The 16,486-nt window shown below is 32.4% G+C and overlaps 2 long non-coding RNA genes across 4 annotated transcripts; one reads left to right on the forward strand and one right to left on the reverse strand.

Moving 5' to 3' along the window:
* Nucleotides 1–10,989: 10,989 nt before the first annotated feature.
* LOC130499221 (uncharacterized) lies at nucleotides 10,990–13,307 on the reverse strand. Its single transcript, XR_008938102.1, has 3 exons — nucleotides 12,797–13,307; nucleotides 12,665–12,724; nucleotides 10,990–12,544 (listed from the first exon to the last, which is right to left on the reverse strand). It is a non-coding gene; the product is annotated as an uncharacterized LOC130499221 (long non-coding RNA).
* A 764-nt stretch (nucleotides 13,308–14,071) lies between these two features.
* Nucleotides 14,072–15,623, forward strand: LOC130508760 (uncharacterized). 3 transcript variants are annotated; one of them, XR_008942948.1, is made up of 4 exons: nucleotides 14,072–14,713; nucleotides 14,957–15,050; nucleotides 15,136–15,177; nucleotides 15,284–15,623. It is a non-coding gene; the product is annotated as an uncharacterized LOC130508760 (long non-coding RNA). The 3 variants fall into 3 exon arrangements; XR_008942946.1 differs by having other exon boundaries at nucleotides 14,957–15,177; XR_008942947.1 differs by lacking the exon at nucleotides 15,136–15,177 and having other exon boundaries at nucleotides 14,075–14,713.
* Nucleotides 15,624–16,486: the final 863 nt, after the last annotated feature.

Below are 16,486 nucleotides of genomic sequence, written 5' to 3' on the forward strand. Positions count from 1 at the left end.
GAAGCCTGATAATTATGAAAATTGTATTGCTTAACACTTTTAACCTGCAATCAAAGTTTTGGATTGAAGCATCATTCACACCTATAGGCTATAGTTCATGCTCAAATATTTATTTATATATGAGATATATAATCTGTTTGTGTTTCACAAAAAGAAAGAGATAAATAATCTGTTTAGTAGTTTTAGTTTGATTTAAAGCAGAAATATTTATCATCTAGTTAGGACCACATTCTTGTTTTTCTTTATAATAGAGGGTATAGATTTTGATTAAGAAGTTGTAGTAGGGTTTGATTGGTAAAATTTTTTTTCCTGAAAGATACTTTTATTCATCCTTTCTTCCCCCAATGGAGAAATTGTTTCAAAGGTTAACAATTTGAAAGATGAAAACATAACAGTCTTTATATATGCAAATATAGATAGTAAATATAACAAAACTCAAGTGAAGCGGAAGACATCTGATCTTATAAGATCATTAATCCTGAAAGTGAGCAAACCAGAGAGATAGATATGTAGGACGTCCACGGTGTGAAGTTGCTGGCTGTCTGTAACAATTTCTCTGTCTAGACCCAGTAATCGAGCACGAATTTGAAGACATATCCCTGATAAGAATGTGATAGGGCCTATTTACCAAGTTATGCAACCTACTATTTCTTTCCTTCCACAGAAAGTACATAACTGTCTGAAAAGTCAGTAGAATGAGTGGCTTTAGATTTTTGTCAATAGCAGGGGAGTTAAGCCAAATAGTTAAATCGTGGAAAGAAGTTGGAGGCAATAGACCATTACGGGCAAAGAATGACAACCACACATCCGTTGAGTACCCACACTCAAAGAAGAGGTGTCCCCTATTTTCAGCTGCAACAGCACACAAAAGAAATATTGGTAAACTTTTCATACAAGCATTATGCTATTTTTTATCCAATCAACTATTTTGCAAAAGCATTTAGGAAAATATTTAGAAACCGTAACTGTAAATGCTCTCTAAATGTTATTTGTTCGATGCTTTCATATGAAATTTTTGGTAAAACATGTACTTTCATCTTTTTGTCATCGATCATTTAGCTATCAAAGAATATATCATTAATTATTTTGTTTAGTGATATATAAAAATTATGTTTATATAAAAAGTAATTTTTTATAATAAAAATAAAATTTAAAATATAACTTTTATTTTTATGATTTAAAATATGTTTCAAACTAAAACAGAGAGAAACTTATAGATAATTTAATATTAAATGTTATTTTGTAAAAATAAAAATATTGTAGATATTATAAATAGATATGTATATAAATAGTATCACTAATAAACAAATTATAAAATATTTTATGATATTTTTTTATGATCACTTATTGTTATATCAATCACCTATAATAGTTATATTAATGAAAACATACATTTTCAACAACATATTACTATTACTTTATCATCAGCTCTTCCAGACAAAACTTTAGTGACTTAATCAAATAACAATCCATTTTTTTTGAAATATGTTTGATCATGTTAGTGATGATACCATCGATCCTTATTATACTAAACAGTGCTTTCGCTATAATAGCAGTTCAGTTCATCATATATACATTCATTGTTCACGAGAATTCGATAGGATACTGAAAAAAACAGAACTACAGCTCACATAACTTTAAAACTTTGAAAACGAATTTAAATTTACTTTTCCTCATGCCATTTGTAACGGGCCTTAATGGGCTTAAACCGGATCCAGTAGACTTGAACCTCGAATCTCATCGCAATCTGCCTGATTATTAACTGCTTGCGTTGACTCTATGTAATAACACCCACACCTTAAATATAACTATTGTCTGTAGTTGTACTCTACTGAGACGCATTTAATGTGACAAACATATTCTATCGGTGTAATAATTTGATCGTACGCCACAAAGTACACAGAGATCCCCAACAAGTACACATGGGCTTTGTACGGTATATTACAATATACACTAAAAGGCCGGATAAACGAAAAGCCCATTAATCTAAAATGAATTCATCTCTAACAGGTTTCTTCTACGTTTAAGCGAAGCCGTAACGGCTTCTCCGTACATACATACAACCACCAAACGCCTCCGTCGCCAGCTCAGCATCATCATCGCCACCATCAGAAGCCACACCACTCGGCTTCGCAACCACGAGCGTCGCGGCTTCTAAACAAATCCCGCTCTTCAGCTTCAGCGACGGCGCGTGTCTCATACTCATCCTCACGCTAGGAACTACCGTGCATCCACGCGATCCTCTCTCGTCCGTCTCTCTGTACTCCTTCATTCCCGCCGCCTCCATCTCCACCGTACCTTAACCGTCTCCGTCGCGCACGGTCAACTTCTCCATCTCCTCGCGCTCCTTCACCAGATCTCTCATCCGGTAGCGGCGCGTGGAGGCCGCCACCATACAAATTACTAGGGTTGCTATCGGTGGTGATATTGTCATCGTGTCAGCGTTTCCTCTGTGTTGTCATCTTGACAACGTTATTACAGAGATATAATCACGCACAAAAAAGTTGATCGTACAAAAAAAAATCTTATTACGTGTAATTGTAAAGCTAAGTGATCAACAACTTAAAAAGTTGAAGTATATATACTGAAAACGAAAACAGTGAATGGCTATCTAGCTTCTAAAAGTCTTTTGGTGTTAATAATGAAGTGTAAAATTTTAGCATATGTATTTTACCAATCAAGAGATTTCAAATCGCTTGGAGAGACAATAGGTTTATTATTCAAAAAATGGGTGAAAATGTGTGGTAAAACTATCTTCGAAATTATATAAGATGTAGAAAACCTAGAACCATCTCTAATGCAATTTCTCTCTATTTTTTTAAAAATAGAATAACTTCATTATACAGTAACTTTTCATCTAATGGATGCCTTTATACTAGAGTTTTTATGAGTAAAAACTAATATTTATCTAATTTTCTTCTAGTATAATAGAGTAATTTTATTCATCTAGATGTTTGTAATGGCACATGTTTTGCAAGTTTTGTTTCACTTTGATGTATATAATGTGAGACTTTATCTTTGTTCACTGGTTAATTTTCTTTACATTATTTTTATAGATGTGGGAATTAGTGTCCATTTCGATCCCAACTTATTCTCGCAGTGTCACTAAGATGGGACAACTATATTTTAGAACTTGAATTCTCGTTTTCATAATATTGGTGTTGAGTGTTTGAATATTGACAAGGATAAATTTTATTCTTCAATGTAATTGTAGCAAAGAGACTGTTAATCCATTCTAGGGTGATTTTAATCAAAGAGAGTGCAAGTTCACATCTCCTAGACAGGCCCGGCTCTGAGAAAGTCCAAAACAACATGGGCCGGAAGCACAGAAAGATTTGAGGGCCTGTAAGAAAATAATGTTTCAAAATATGATGTTGAGAGGATTCGAACTTAATACGTTTAGCACTATTGCGACAAACTTTAACCAACAGAAATACAACAAACGTAGAAAATTCTTGGCCAAACATTTTATATATTTTCACAGGGCTGGAAGCTTATGCGTCCGTGGCTTCTGCCCAGGGTCGCCGGCTCGCCGCTGCTCCTAGACTATTTGCAAATTTTTGAACTTTGCTTATGTGTTATCACCACAATGATTTTCGAAAAAAATGATAACAAGTTTTACTAAAAATGTGACATGACATTCTTTTATTATGACATGGAGATTATTATTGATAATTTTTTTAGTTTTTTATAAGATTCTTAAAATAAGATTATAACAATTGGTATATACCATATATGTAAATCATATACATTATTATTGTTAATTTTTTTTAAAAACAATATAATTGAAACTGTATAAGATTTATAAGTCAACTGGCATAGACATCTATATTTTCAAAATTAAATGTAAGTCTATCTTAACAAATACAAAACTAAAAAAAATCAATTAAAATTAACATTGTATCGAGTATTAAATATCCATAATTATCATTAGTTGGCTATTAATGAAATTTTCAATTGTTAAATTTATTTGAATTTAAACCTGATATAATATATTGAAATTACTTTATTATAAAACATCATAAATCAAACAAAAAATATTTATTCATTTTTATTTTATTTTATAATCATTAAATCAAAATCAAATAGTAATAAATTCAGGTTTTTATTTTATAAAAAATTAAGTTTTAGAAATTATATGTCTCCTCATTATGCATGAAAGTAGTATTGTTATTGTGAAATAAAAGGAATACTAATATACATAATATTAGGTGTTTTCCTGCACTCATATGCAGAAATAAAAGTTTTAAAGTTTAAATTATATTTAAAAATAAGATTAGATAATTTTTAGATTACATTATTTATTTACAATTTAATTTCAATTTTTATTAATGTATAAATTAAGATAAATAATTTTATTTAAATCTATATTTAGTAATATGCATGTATATATATAAAATTATAACCTTGAAAAGATTTTTTAATATATTTTGTTTGGTTTAAATATATTAGATCAAATCCTATCGAATTAAGATAAAATTTTGTTAGCTGTATAATTATCAAAAATTAAAACTAAATTATATTTTAAAACTTGTAGATATTTAAAAAACTAATGGTTTGGAGATTAGAAAATTACATTTAAAAAAAAACTAAAAGAAACTAAAAGTACTAATGGTATTGGTATTAAAGAACTGTTTAGTAATAAAATTATAGAATTAAATAATATTTCAAAAATTGAAAATTAATATTATACTTTAATTTATTAGTTTATTTATTGTTATATGAGTTATGATCTATGAGTTATTATCATATTTTAAAAGTTATCAAAAATATAAATTAATACTAAGACCATCTCCAATGTATCTTCCTATTTTTTTCTCTATATGGAAGAATTCTGTAATAGAGATGAATTTTTTTCCAATGTATTTCTCTATTTTTTATTCTAAAATGAATATCTTTAAAATATTCTTTTATTATTTTACAACTAATACCTTCTATTTATAAATATTGAAAATCACCCAATCATTGTAATTTTTGATTTTTCATAAAATTGCAATATTATTTAAACTAAACATTTTATTAGGAAAATTTATAATATATAATAAAATAAAATAAAGTAGACATTATCTAACCATCAATATTACTATATTTTAACATAAATAATTTATTAATGAATTTTGAAGTGAGAAATGAGTATTGATTATTATTTAGGTTGAACTTAAATTTTTTTATTAATATGTTAAAGCTATGTAAAAAATTTAATAGTTAATTTTTAATTTTAGTTTTAGTTGAATATAAAATGTTAAATATCATTTGTTAATTTTTTAATTTTGAATAAACTAATAGTATTTATTTATGATTATTTATAATTGTGAAAATTTAAATTTATTATGTAAACAAAAAATTGTGTTATTATATGTAGAAAGAATTATATTTGTCCATAAATATGTATTTTAATTATAATCACAAAAAAATAAAGGACCATTTTGCAAATAAAAAAATATGATCCTATTATAGAGGAATGCTAATTTTTTTCTAAATATAAAGGTAAAAATAACATTTTCTATTTTATGGAAAGAAATAAAGATGAGTTGAAATAAGTTTTATTATATTATAGAGTATAGAGGTAAATATAGCATATGGTTGGAGATGCTCTAAGAGTAAGTGTCCATGTTACAATTAGCTTCCAACAATGTCATTACTAAAATGACATATCCTATTTTTTAACAATCAATATATTGATGACATATGACATGGCAAGTCACTTATCAAATAATGTTTAGAATATTAGTTTCCATAAGATTGGTCTTTATAAATATATTTCCTACTTCTTAAAACTGATTTTCTGTTCTACTAGGGGTTCATCCACACTACGCAGGAAGCTATTTTGATTTTCTAATTGTAATCTTACTATCTCTCCTCACAGTATTTGATGAAGTGTCATCTCTGGAAGAGAACTAACTTCTACTTTATAGTATAAGATCTTTAGTTATAAAATTATCAAATACTCTAACACTAATACTTATAACCGAACAACCCGAAAATTGATTACCCTATTACTTTTTATACGAGAATTAACTTTAGTAATTTCTCAATAGAACTGAATCACCAAAAAGAAATTATTTGAAATAATTAAATTTATCCAAATTATATGATATTGTATCCAACAAAATCCAAAATGGGAACCAAAAACCGAAATGAACTCAAATTTTACCAGGTTCCTAACGTTATTATACGAACCAAACGAAAAACCAAAATAATCAAAACTAATTAAATCTAAATTCAAAAATAACTAAATGGGTCATATATCTCTTGAACCAAATAAAAGAAAATCACAACCAAATTGGCACAAATAAAAAAAACTGGAACCGAACCTAAAATCGAATATCCAAGGCGAAACATATTAGTGGATTGACGGGTTAATAAGTTTTTAATAAAAGATAGTTTTTTTTAAAGTGCATGTCAAAATCTAGTGTTGATAGAATAATAAGGAGTTTGATATTTTGCTAATGTTACACCGATCAATTTATCAGTTTTGAGCTTTTTCTCACACCGTCTGTTTCTTCGATTTCTATTTTCAGCTCGAAACATTTTGGCCTATAAGACCCTGAGGCGAATCGAACAACCTTGTCGCATCAGCGATCAAATCATTTGAAAGACATGTATATAAATATTTATTATTTTGTTGACCCACTGGACTTTTTACAAGGCCCGGTTATCAGAAGTATCTAATTTTCGCTTATAAAAAAGAAAAAATAAAAGGTATACAATTTTTTTTTGTTATACAAAATTAGTTTTGAATAAAACAAAAACGTGTAGTTTTATACTTTTATTTTTCTTTTTTGACAAAATAAAAACGTTTTGTTCCTTGGTGATTTGTTTTTGTACCTTTTTAATTTATATTGTTTTTCCTTGCTTTTTTTTTTTTGTGAAACCAGATGCTTTTCATTCAAGTGTTAAACAGATACAAGGATACTAACAACATCCACATAGTGATGTGCAGTTTTAGGAAAATAAAGAACAAAGAAAATTAAAGATAGAGACACAAGTTTAGACAAGTTTGATAGGGTGTCAATGAGAAGAACAGCAATCTCTAAATGTCTTCTTCTTGATTTCACAAGGTTAAAGAAAATCTGAAGGTCCGAGTAGATCAAGAGAGTGTTAATCTCATACTGACGAGCAGAGGTCATGGCATTTTGCAATGCCAAAGTTTCCGCAGTAAGAAGCGCTGTCTCGAAGGAGACAGTCGCTGAGTGAGGAGATGATGAACCTCTAGCGAAGAGGGAAGTTTGTGGATAGATTCTCTCCTTTAAGAAGGAGGAGGTGGAGACTGATCTCTCTCGGCCCTGACGAGAGGAAGTTTGAATAACCATACCCAAAGTGGCTGAGGTTACCTGGGCTGTTTGGATAAATCTTTCGACTTTCCGGAATATAAACCATTGGAGATCTTGAGCTCGAGCTTTTGATGGCGGTTGGAGATGCTATGATGATCACAGAGGGGACAGGTTCGGTTGCATCTCTTGTAAGGAATGATGGTCGCATGATTCTCTTCTTTGGGAAGAAGGATGTGGAGAAGGATCTCTCTCGGCTCTGGCGAGAGGAAATTTGAATGACCTTTACCATAGTGGTTAAGTTCAAAGAGCTGACCGAGACAAGCTTTCGTAATTCTGAACTGTGAAGAACTGTGGTGCTTAAGCTTGTATCAGAGAACATGGGTTGTTTGATGAGCATTTTAAAACCTGGCCAAAACCCCATAGAAACCCCAAAAGAACCCATGTAACTTAGAAGTTGAAAAGCTTCATTGTTTTCAGACACGCCATCTTGAGTTGACATCTCTTTGCAGCTTTGATGCTCGGCATTACCGTACCGGCGGTTGAGCTGCCATGGGAGATAACACGATAAGTTGACGTTCTTACTCATTGAAGGAGATTTGAAAAACCAGACACATGTGGGATCTAGAGGTGTATATCTGAAAGTTTTTTGCGGTGAGAAGAGGCTGGTCTGTATATCTAGCAGTGGGTTTCTCACCGGACTGAAGGCACCTTGATGCTCTGAGCTGTAGATCTTCACAGATCTGTCGAGCGGTAAAGGAAGAACCTCCGTATGGGGTTCTTTCTCGCACCAAGTCCAGTCAAAATAGATCTTCCCTAAAGGGAGAAGGTTCATCGTCCCCGAAGACAACGAAGGTAATGCTCGTCGCAGCTTCTTCACTTCTGGCCATTGGAGATTACGTGAAGAGTGAAGCAGAGGAGGTAAAGCGCTGGTCTCATGAGGCAGATCTGATGTTAGTGCAGTCATGAGAGATGGGGGAGGGCTACAAGTGAGGACCAGGAGCCAAAGGACCTGGAAACGGCACCGAAACCCTCTCTTGCAGCTAGCGACGGCAAAGGAGGTTAAGAAACCTAACAACATAAGAGACTCGTGGACTAGCACGTTTAAACATTGACACGGAGCAACAATGAGATGAAAGGCGGAGGAGAGGCTGAGTCTGGGTGAGGCAGACAAGAACCGACGAAGAGTAGGAACGTGAGATAAGTCTGGAGGGTCTGGAGGATCGGGTGGTTCCAATGGTTCAAGCGGGAAGAGAGAACCAAACAGAAGAGGCTTACGCCACAGAGGATTGGGAGGAGGTCTGGATCGCGTCGGAGGAGGAGCTCTGGCCATCGAAGTCATGGAGGAGGAGAGGAGCAGCTTCAGGGAGAGGGAGGTAGATCGACAGTGTTGAAACGTTGAAGATCTATGGAGGCGGTTCACCTAGGGAAACAGGCCTGGGAGGTTTCTAGGGCGAACTTTCTTTTTTGTTTTTCCTTGCTATTAAACTCAACTTCCAGTAATATTTAAATGAAACAATAGTTTTATATATTCGTTACTCCCATTATCTGATATCTATATATAATTGCAAGGTTCTTAATTTAAATTGTTAGTTGGGATCTAAGAATATATATCTTCATAACTAGCTAGTATAAAAATAACTGGTAGAACAATCTATAAGCTCTAAGCAACTAACCCTATAAACCTAGCTTTAGCTTCTAAATTGCAGCCTTTCCCCAGTATCTTATATTGCAAAGCTTCAAAAAAGAAATCTTATAACGCAAAAAGATTATAAAGGTAATGCAGAGGTACATCTCCCCAAAGTTAAGTTTATTCCCAGCGTTTTAAAACCTGAAAGCGGATAATAATTGGGAGGAAACTAAATCTGCTCCCCAGTCGAAGATCATTAATCACATGGTCTTAAATATTAATCACCCAATTAAAAACTAAACATATATTTTTAGTGACTTAAATAATGTATAGTACACAAATTTCTCGAAGCTAAAAGCCTATAACATTGGGAGAATCAAATTAAGAAGAGAGACGAGGGGACCATTAGGTTGACAAGTGTATGCTAGAAACCTGAATTATTGCCTAACTAAACGTAATTAACGAATAATGAGAATCTGATTAATGGTCCCCGTTACCTTTTTAAGATGCGTGTTAGCTTTAATTGGTCCCTTGTAGCTTTTACATGATGGGGTTTAAGCTATAATTAGGGAATATATATACATTGATTATGAATTTAATATTTATGCATTAAGCATACACATACATAGTTTTGAACTAATAATTATTAAAAGGTCGGTAGTAGTTAAGGGCACAACAAACAGTGAACCTGCTTGCTAGTTGTCACTGCTCGGAGGATTTAGGAATCACTAGAAAAATACCCGCGCTACGCTGCGGGAAGTTTTATGAATATTTGTTAACAAAAAATGTTCATTATGATGATAGTTATTTGCAGTGTTTTGAAACCTTATCCAGATTCGCGGTTGAACCGGTAAACTTGGTAACTCAAAATAAATCCGATTTGTACTTTATGAAAAAAACTAATATTTAAAAATTCAATAAAACCTGCAAAAACTCACTAAAATCCGGAACACAGTTTCCGGTTGAATCAATAGTTAAATCAATAAATAATTTTTAATTATTATTTTTATAGTTTTTATTTGAAAAATAAAGTGAACAATGATAGTGAGAACCAAAATTAGTTGATTTAATTTTGTGTTAGCTTATTTTTGTTATTGATAATTTATTAATAATGTTTTACTTTTGTTTTATTTTAAATCTGAAGTTTAGTTTTATTATTAACATTAGACATTTAAATATTTATGAATTTTTAAGTCTTGACAATTTTTGTTAGATGTCAAAACTCTTAACTTCTTATAATTTTTTTTTAAATAATCTAAATTATTTTTGACATTGTGTATGTTAAGTGAAGATAAAATATAAAAACTAAAATTAAGTAATTTCTAAATATCCAAACTATTATTCTATGTTTTACAAAATATTTAGAAATTAATTAAATCTAATTTCTGTATATTTATTTTCATATAGCTAATATATTATTATGTAATAAAAATAATTTATTTATTAATCTATGGTTCATCTGCGGTCGATCCGATGATCTGGTAATCCGGAATGTCATTCGTTTCAGTGTCCGAATCGGGTTTAAAAACATTGGTTATTTGCTTAAAGTTAATGTTATTTATCTTTTTAACTAAATTGTGATTAGTAGACATCAATATAATTTGATGTTGTATTTCAATTTTAGATATATATTTGTTAACTTTTTTGTCAAGATGATCTTTTTGTAATGTATTTTGTGTGTGTTATGTATTGCGACAATATTTCTTATGTTAAAACTTTGTTGTTTATGTGTTGAAATATAATGTGAAGATAATAAGAATTAACACTTATTAGTGATAATATTAAATTTTTTCTGTTGTGTTTTTTGGTCATATTTTTATTTTGTCAAATGTTTTTCTTCACATAATGAGGACATATAATCCGACATTTAAATCAATCGGCGAAGAAAAATACAATAACATTCACCTAGAGAAGAAGCAAAAATGGACCACGTCTTGGACCTATTTGGTCGCGTCCATAGACGGTATTCAAGTCATTGATGGCCTTCTTCTTACCTTTATAATTTAAACATGGGATAAATCAAGGCCAAAAAACTGGTGGGAAATTTTTTTTACTTTAAGTCATACATATGAAAACAAGCAGGGACAATGTCAACTAAACAAAGAGGCAGAGATCCGTAAACGTTAAATCTCAAGTTTTTTGAAAATTCAGAACGCGTGTCATAACAAGCCAATAAGCAATACTGGTCTTAAAATAACATCAACGGATTTCATAGTAGTAAAAGGAGAAAACATGCGAAGTTGTCCTGTAAAAAGAAATAGGAATAAAAAAGGAAACATACAAGGAGATTGGATGAAAAAATGAGTAAAATGTTACCTTCATAATGTAGAGATGTTATGGAGAACCATAGAGGAGTTACAGTTTCTAGCTTCAGCTGAACATTTTGGCTGTGTTGTTATTTTGTGACCATTGGTCTCCAATTTATGTTTACATCTGTGGAATAAAAAATTATATATCCCATTTTATCAATCCTCTAGTTCGATGGTCTTGACCATTTATGCATCACCAACTTTCTAACGCACCACTTCTCTGTCATGCTACTTTATCAATCATGCTTGTTTCACGTGGTCTAACGAAACTTGAGGACTGACTCGTTCGTGGCGCTTGTTTATTCTGCCTGCAACATCACATTTTCACATAATATAACCCTGTTCTTTTACAAGACGCGGACGCAGCGGCTTGCGGAAAACTGAACATCAAAATAATAAAAAAATGGTGGAAAATTAATCAAACCGACGCCGCGATCATTTTCGCGAAGGTTTCCGGTGTCGGCTGTGATGCTGTTATAAGTAGCGGCAGGTGGATGGATGCTGCGAATATTTTTGATAGGCAAAAGCATCGCCGCCGGTATTACTCTCGAGATGAATGAAAAAAAACAGTTAATACATTTCGCCGGAAGCCGCTGACGCAGCGTCTTGTAAATGAACAGAGCTTATGTTAGAATCTGAACTCAAAAAATTCGAACTAAAACTCCTAAAATACTTGTTTGAGCCTCTAACATGGCCCCAATTGAGTGTCAAGCTTGATAAGAGTCACACGGGTTAATAACCTTAAACGACTACATATATGTGACTATGGTACAAAAAAAAAGAAACCTCCCTAGAATTCTGATATTACAAAGTAAACAATCACAGTCTATACAACACATTTGACGACACTTTTTTCTTGTAACGTGTTCAAGATCCAATGCAAGATATAAATAATATAGAAGAAGTCCACAAGCAATAGCTATGCATCGTGTTTCCTTGAAAATCAGCAACCTATTAAGAAAATGACATGGTTGTGGTTTCTAAAACTTAAAGAGATCATGAGGAAAACATACCTCCAAGGCTCCATTAAAGCTCCAGAAGACCATGGTCAGGTTATTCGTATCAACTTTACTCTTCTTCTCGTTTTGTAAGAAACTGATATGCATTGAACGAAAGAAACCAGATTCAGATGATAGAACTACGTTTGAATTGTTAGCACAAAGGCCGCCAATATGTGACATGTCAGGTAATTGGCTTCTGCTTATTAGCCCGTGAGATAATTGCATTAATTAAGAGCTTTTCATCCATGGACTTTGGACACATAAATGAGAATCCTCGTTCTAGATACATGGAAGTTAGGAGACTGAAGCTTTTTCATCTTGTTTTCATGCAATCTGCACAGAGCAACCACACATGTTCAACTATCTCTAATTCCTAGATAGTAACATGCATATATGAATGCCTTTAGTCAAAAAAAACATGCATATATAAGAAATTACAAAGAAAACGTCTACCTTCTTCGCATGTCCATATCTTCCGCAAACAGCAGGTGTATATTCAAGGATCTGCCCTTTCTGTGGACGTGAAAAAGAATCAATATTAATGAATCTTAAATATGATTTGTAAGAACTGAGAGAAGTGAGAACCTTATCACACCCAAAGAAGCTCCACCAAACAAGTACTACATACATTAATGATCAGAACTTCCTCAACAGCAACCATATCATATACACACAAGGAGAACCAACCATGAATCTAAAGGAACGTTATATCAGATCTCAACGACATCTCGATCTTCATCTTCTCCAACATCGTCTGCATCTCCAACAGATCTTTTTTTTTTCCAACAGATCTTTCTCAAACGACTTAGCTGATTTTCCTTTGGCGGAGACAGGAGAGGAGGAGATCTCTGCGATATCATTCATCTGCTTCAGTGGCTTTCTGTTGTTCTTCGGTTTCTTCGTCGGAGCTGTATTGCGATGGACGCCATCATGTGTGAAGTCGAACCACACAAAGATGAATAATAGGTCTGGCTCCAAGGACATGACGTGGAGAAACAAAATAATTTGATTGGAACTTCTAACTTTTTTCATTTAATGACATGTCACTTCTAAAATTGTTCTCAAATCCTATGTGGCAGAAGCTGGAGAAAGGCTAGCCTTATTACTGTGTGGATTCAGAATCACTTATAGGCAACAAGAAAGACTAGGAACATCGACTGTTTCTTTTTGCAAGCACCCAAAAATATAACGTTCTATATATAATATTTTCTAAATTATATTATAAAATATAAAAATTTAAATCGGTCATAATTGCTGATGATATATTTAAGATTTGGAAACTTTACTTTGTTTCAACAACAAAATCATATTATTTCTTCAAGAAAAACAAATATCATATTAACTAATGATGAGATTTTAATCTGGAACAGATCCAAAGAATAACACATGAACCCCATTGTTCCTCATTTGCATAGTTTAGTGACTCACTGATAGCTGTCACATAGAAAACAAACTGTTTGCTCTCTTTTTCTTTTCTTATGTATTTCCTAAATGATACATCTCCTTTTCTTTTCTTTTTTCTTGTTGTCACCATCCCGAGCATCGATTAATGAATATTGAGATTTTCACATTTTTGTTCACACTACAGGAAATGTGAGTATTAATAGCATCAAATTATAGCGTTTTTGACATTTCTGCTATTATATATTAACACTGGCTTTTTTAATAGCGTTTATAAATTTAAAACGCTATATTTGGTATCGCGGGAAAATAAAAAATTTAACCGCGTTAATTTATTAAGTGTAGGCGCCTTACCAATTCAGATCAAAAATTATAACGCTATCGTAAATGTTAAATATCCCAAATTTTAGTTTTATTTTTTATATACAAAATTTGACCATTCCTACAAATATATCAGACATGAAAACGTGTTGCATCTTCTTCCTCTACTTGGCTATTATTCTCCAATACTGTTTCTACTTCTCTGTTTCGTCATCATCACCTCTTCTTCTCCCTCTCTCACACACTCTCTCTCAGCCTCCAAACACTCTTCCTCTCCTCTCCACCTCCTCAAATTATCCTCCTCCCGCTCCTCCGCACGTTTCCTCCCTCTACTTCTGGAAGCTACTACCTCCTCTCCCTCTACGTCCCCCTTGCCGTCCTTTCACCTGCATCCTCTGCGAATCCAAACCCCCACCTTCACCCACCTCCCTCTCCTCCTCTGCCGCCACCGTCCCCTGCTCCTCCGCTTCCTGCTCCGCCGCACACTCCTCCCTTCAATCCACTTGACTTCCTCAAATTCTCAGATTCATCTCTAGTCACCATCGATTGAAGCTTCATCACCACACTCCTTTTGACCCCATCGCTCATTATCCCACCACCACCAGCTCGTCACCGCCATCACCATCATCGCCATATCCCTCATCCGCCATCTCTCTCTCTCTCTCTCTTTCTCTCTCTCTCTCTCTCATTTTGTTTTGATTTTACAAGAAAAAGATGAATTAGTGTTACCACCATACTCACACCTACTTCCTCAAGCTTCCCAATTTCTTCACGCCAAAGGTCAGCCCTTTACCCTTTGCGTGTGATTGGTCGCCAATAAACAAAAGTTTGACACTTTCGAGTTTTTTTCCATGTTCCAAAGCTTTGTTTGCTTGTGTAGAATCTGTGTTATCTGGCTGTTTAGGTTTTAGAAGAGTGATTAATCTGTTTATGATTCTGTTAAGTTTTAAGACAATTTTGAAATTAGTATGAGCTGTTTAAGAACTGAGTTTCGATTTGATCAGTTTCTGATAGTGTAAACAGGGAGCTGGGTGAAGTTGAGTACTTGGTGCTTGACGAAGCTGACCAGATGCTTGCTGTTGGGTTTGAGGAGGCTGTGGAGTCGATTCTCGAGCAGGTATAGAGATTCTTCCTTTTAAGATTGACCTTCCTTTTTTTTTTACTTGGAAGAGAAAGATGTCAAAGAGTATGAGGCTTTACAGCCAGATAAGATTGCTGTTGATTGTGGTGAGCATAACCTCAAGGTGCTTTGATTTCAAATCTCTTTCAATTGCTTTAGATTCTCCAAACATTCTTTTCCTTTGGTAAATTGAAGTAGGTTCTTACTTTTCCCTCTTTGACTTGTGATAGGAACTAAATGCCATACAAAGGCTAGCATGAAGTGTTGTCGTGAGAAGAGTTGGTGGTCGTGAGCTTGAACACAGAGGAGGCACGGCATTGTGGTAGTGGTGCTAGCTGCCTCTGCTCACCGGAGACTGAAGATAATACTTCATGGTGCCTTGTAGTACAGCCATTTTCTCGAGTCTCTCTCTCTCCACCAAGTCATCATCTCCTTTTGTAAACAATATGTATTGACTTTGTATGTTATAAAACTCATCGTTGAGTTTGTCTTTTGTTCTGTTTTTAAACATTTAAAACTATTGTTAACATAAATTATAAATAAAAAATAATATATAAATCATTTAAAACATTGTCTAGTGTAAAACTATATACTTAATTCAAATTTTCAAAATCATAATTATATACCCTAAACTCTATTTCATAAACCATGATTCTAAAAAAAAATCTAAACCCTAAACATACCCTAAAAGGATAAAAATTATAATTTGAGATTTGATAAATTTATATTTATTAATGATTTATTAGAGTGAGTTGTATTTATTAATGATTTTAAAAGAACTAATTAATAAGTAAATAAATAAATAAAAATTTACTTTAATATGATAAAAAAGAAAATCCAACAATGATGATAAATTGGGAAAAACAAAAAATAAATATCTTAAGTTCTAGACCCTAAACTATACAAACTATAAAATTTAAATAAATGAGTATAATCATAATATAACTTCAATCCCTAAACTTCTAACCACATCCCTAATTTATTATATATTTAAGAGTGAAATTAAAGAATTATTTTTAACCCCTAACCCCTAAATATATTTAACTCCTAAACCCTAAATATAATCCTAAAATCTAAATTTTAAACTTTTAAACTTTATATAAAAATATAGTTTGATAAAAATATACTAATGCAACCCGAATCCATCTAATACCCTAAGTATAATACCCTAAACCCTAAAATTCAAATTTAAATGATATTCTAAATACTAGATAGAATCTTTAAATAAAATTTTCAGATTTTAAAGCCAAAACTTAAACTTTAAATCTAATTTAAAAACTCCATTCAAAATATTAAATGTAAACCTTAGATCCTTCATCAAATTCTATACCCTAAATCCTAACTTCAACCATAAACCATTCATCCACTAAATATAAATTTCCAATATAAATTTTAAAAGTTTAACAAACTTCAAATCTGAATCTTAATTATAA

The sequence above is a fragment of the Raphanus sativus genome, chromosome 2 (genome assembly GCF_000801105.2).
Source record: "Raphanus sativus cultivar WK10039 chromosome 2, ASM80110v3, whole genome shotgun sequence".
Classification (NCBI taxonomy): Eukaryota; Viridiplantae; Streptophyta; class Magnoliopsida; order Brassicales; family Brassicaceae; genus Raphanus; species Raphanus sativus.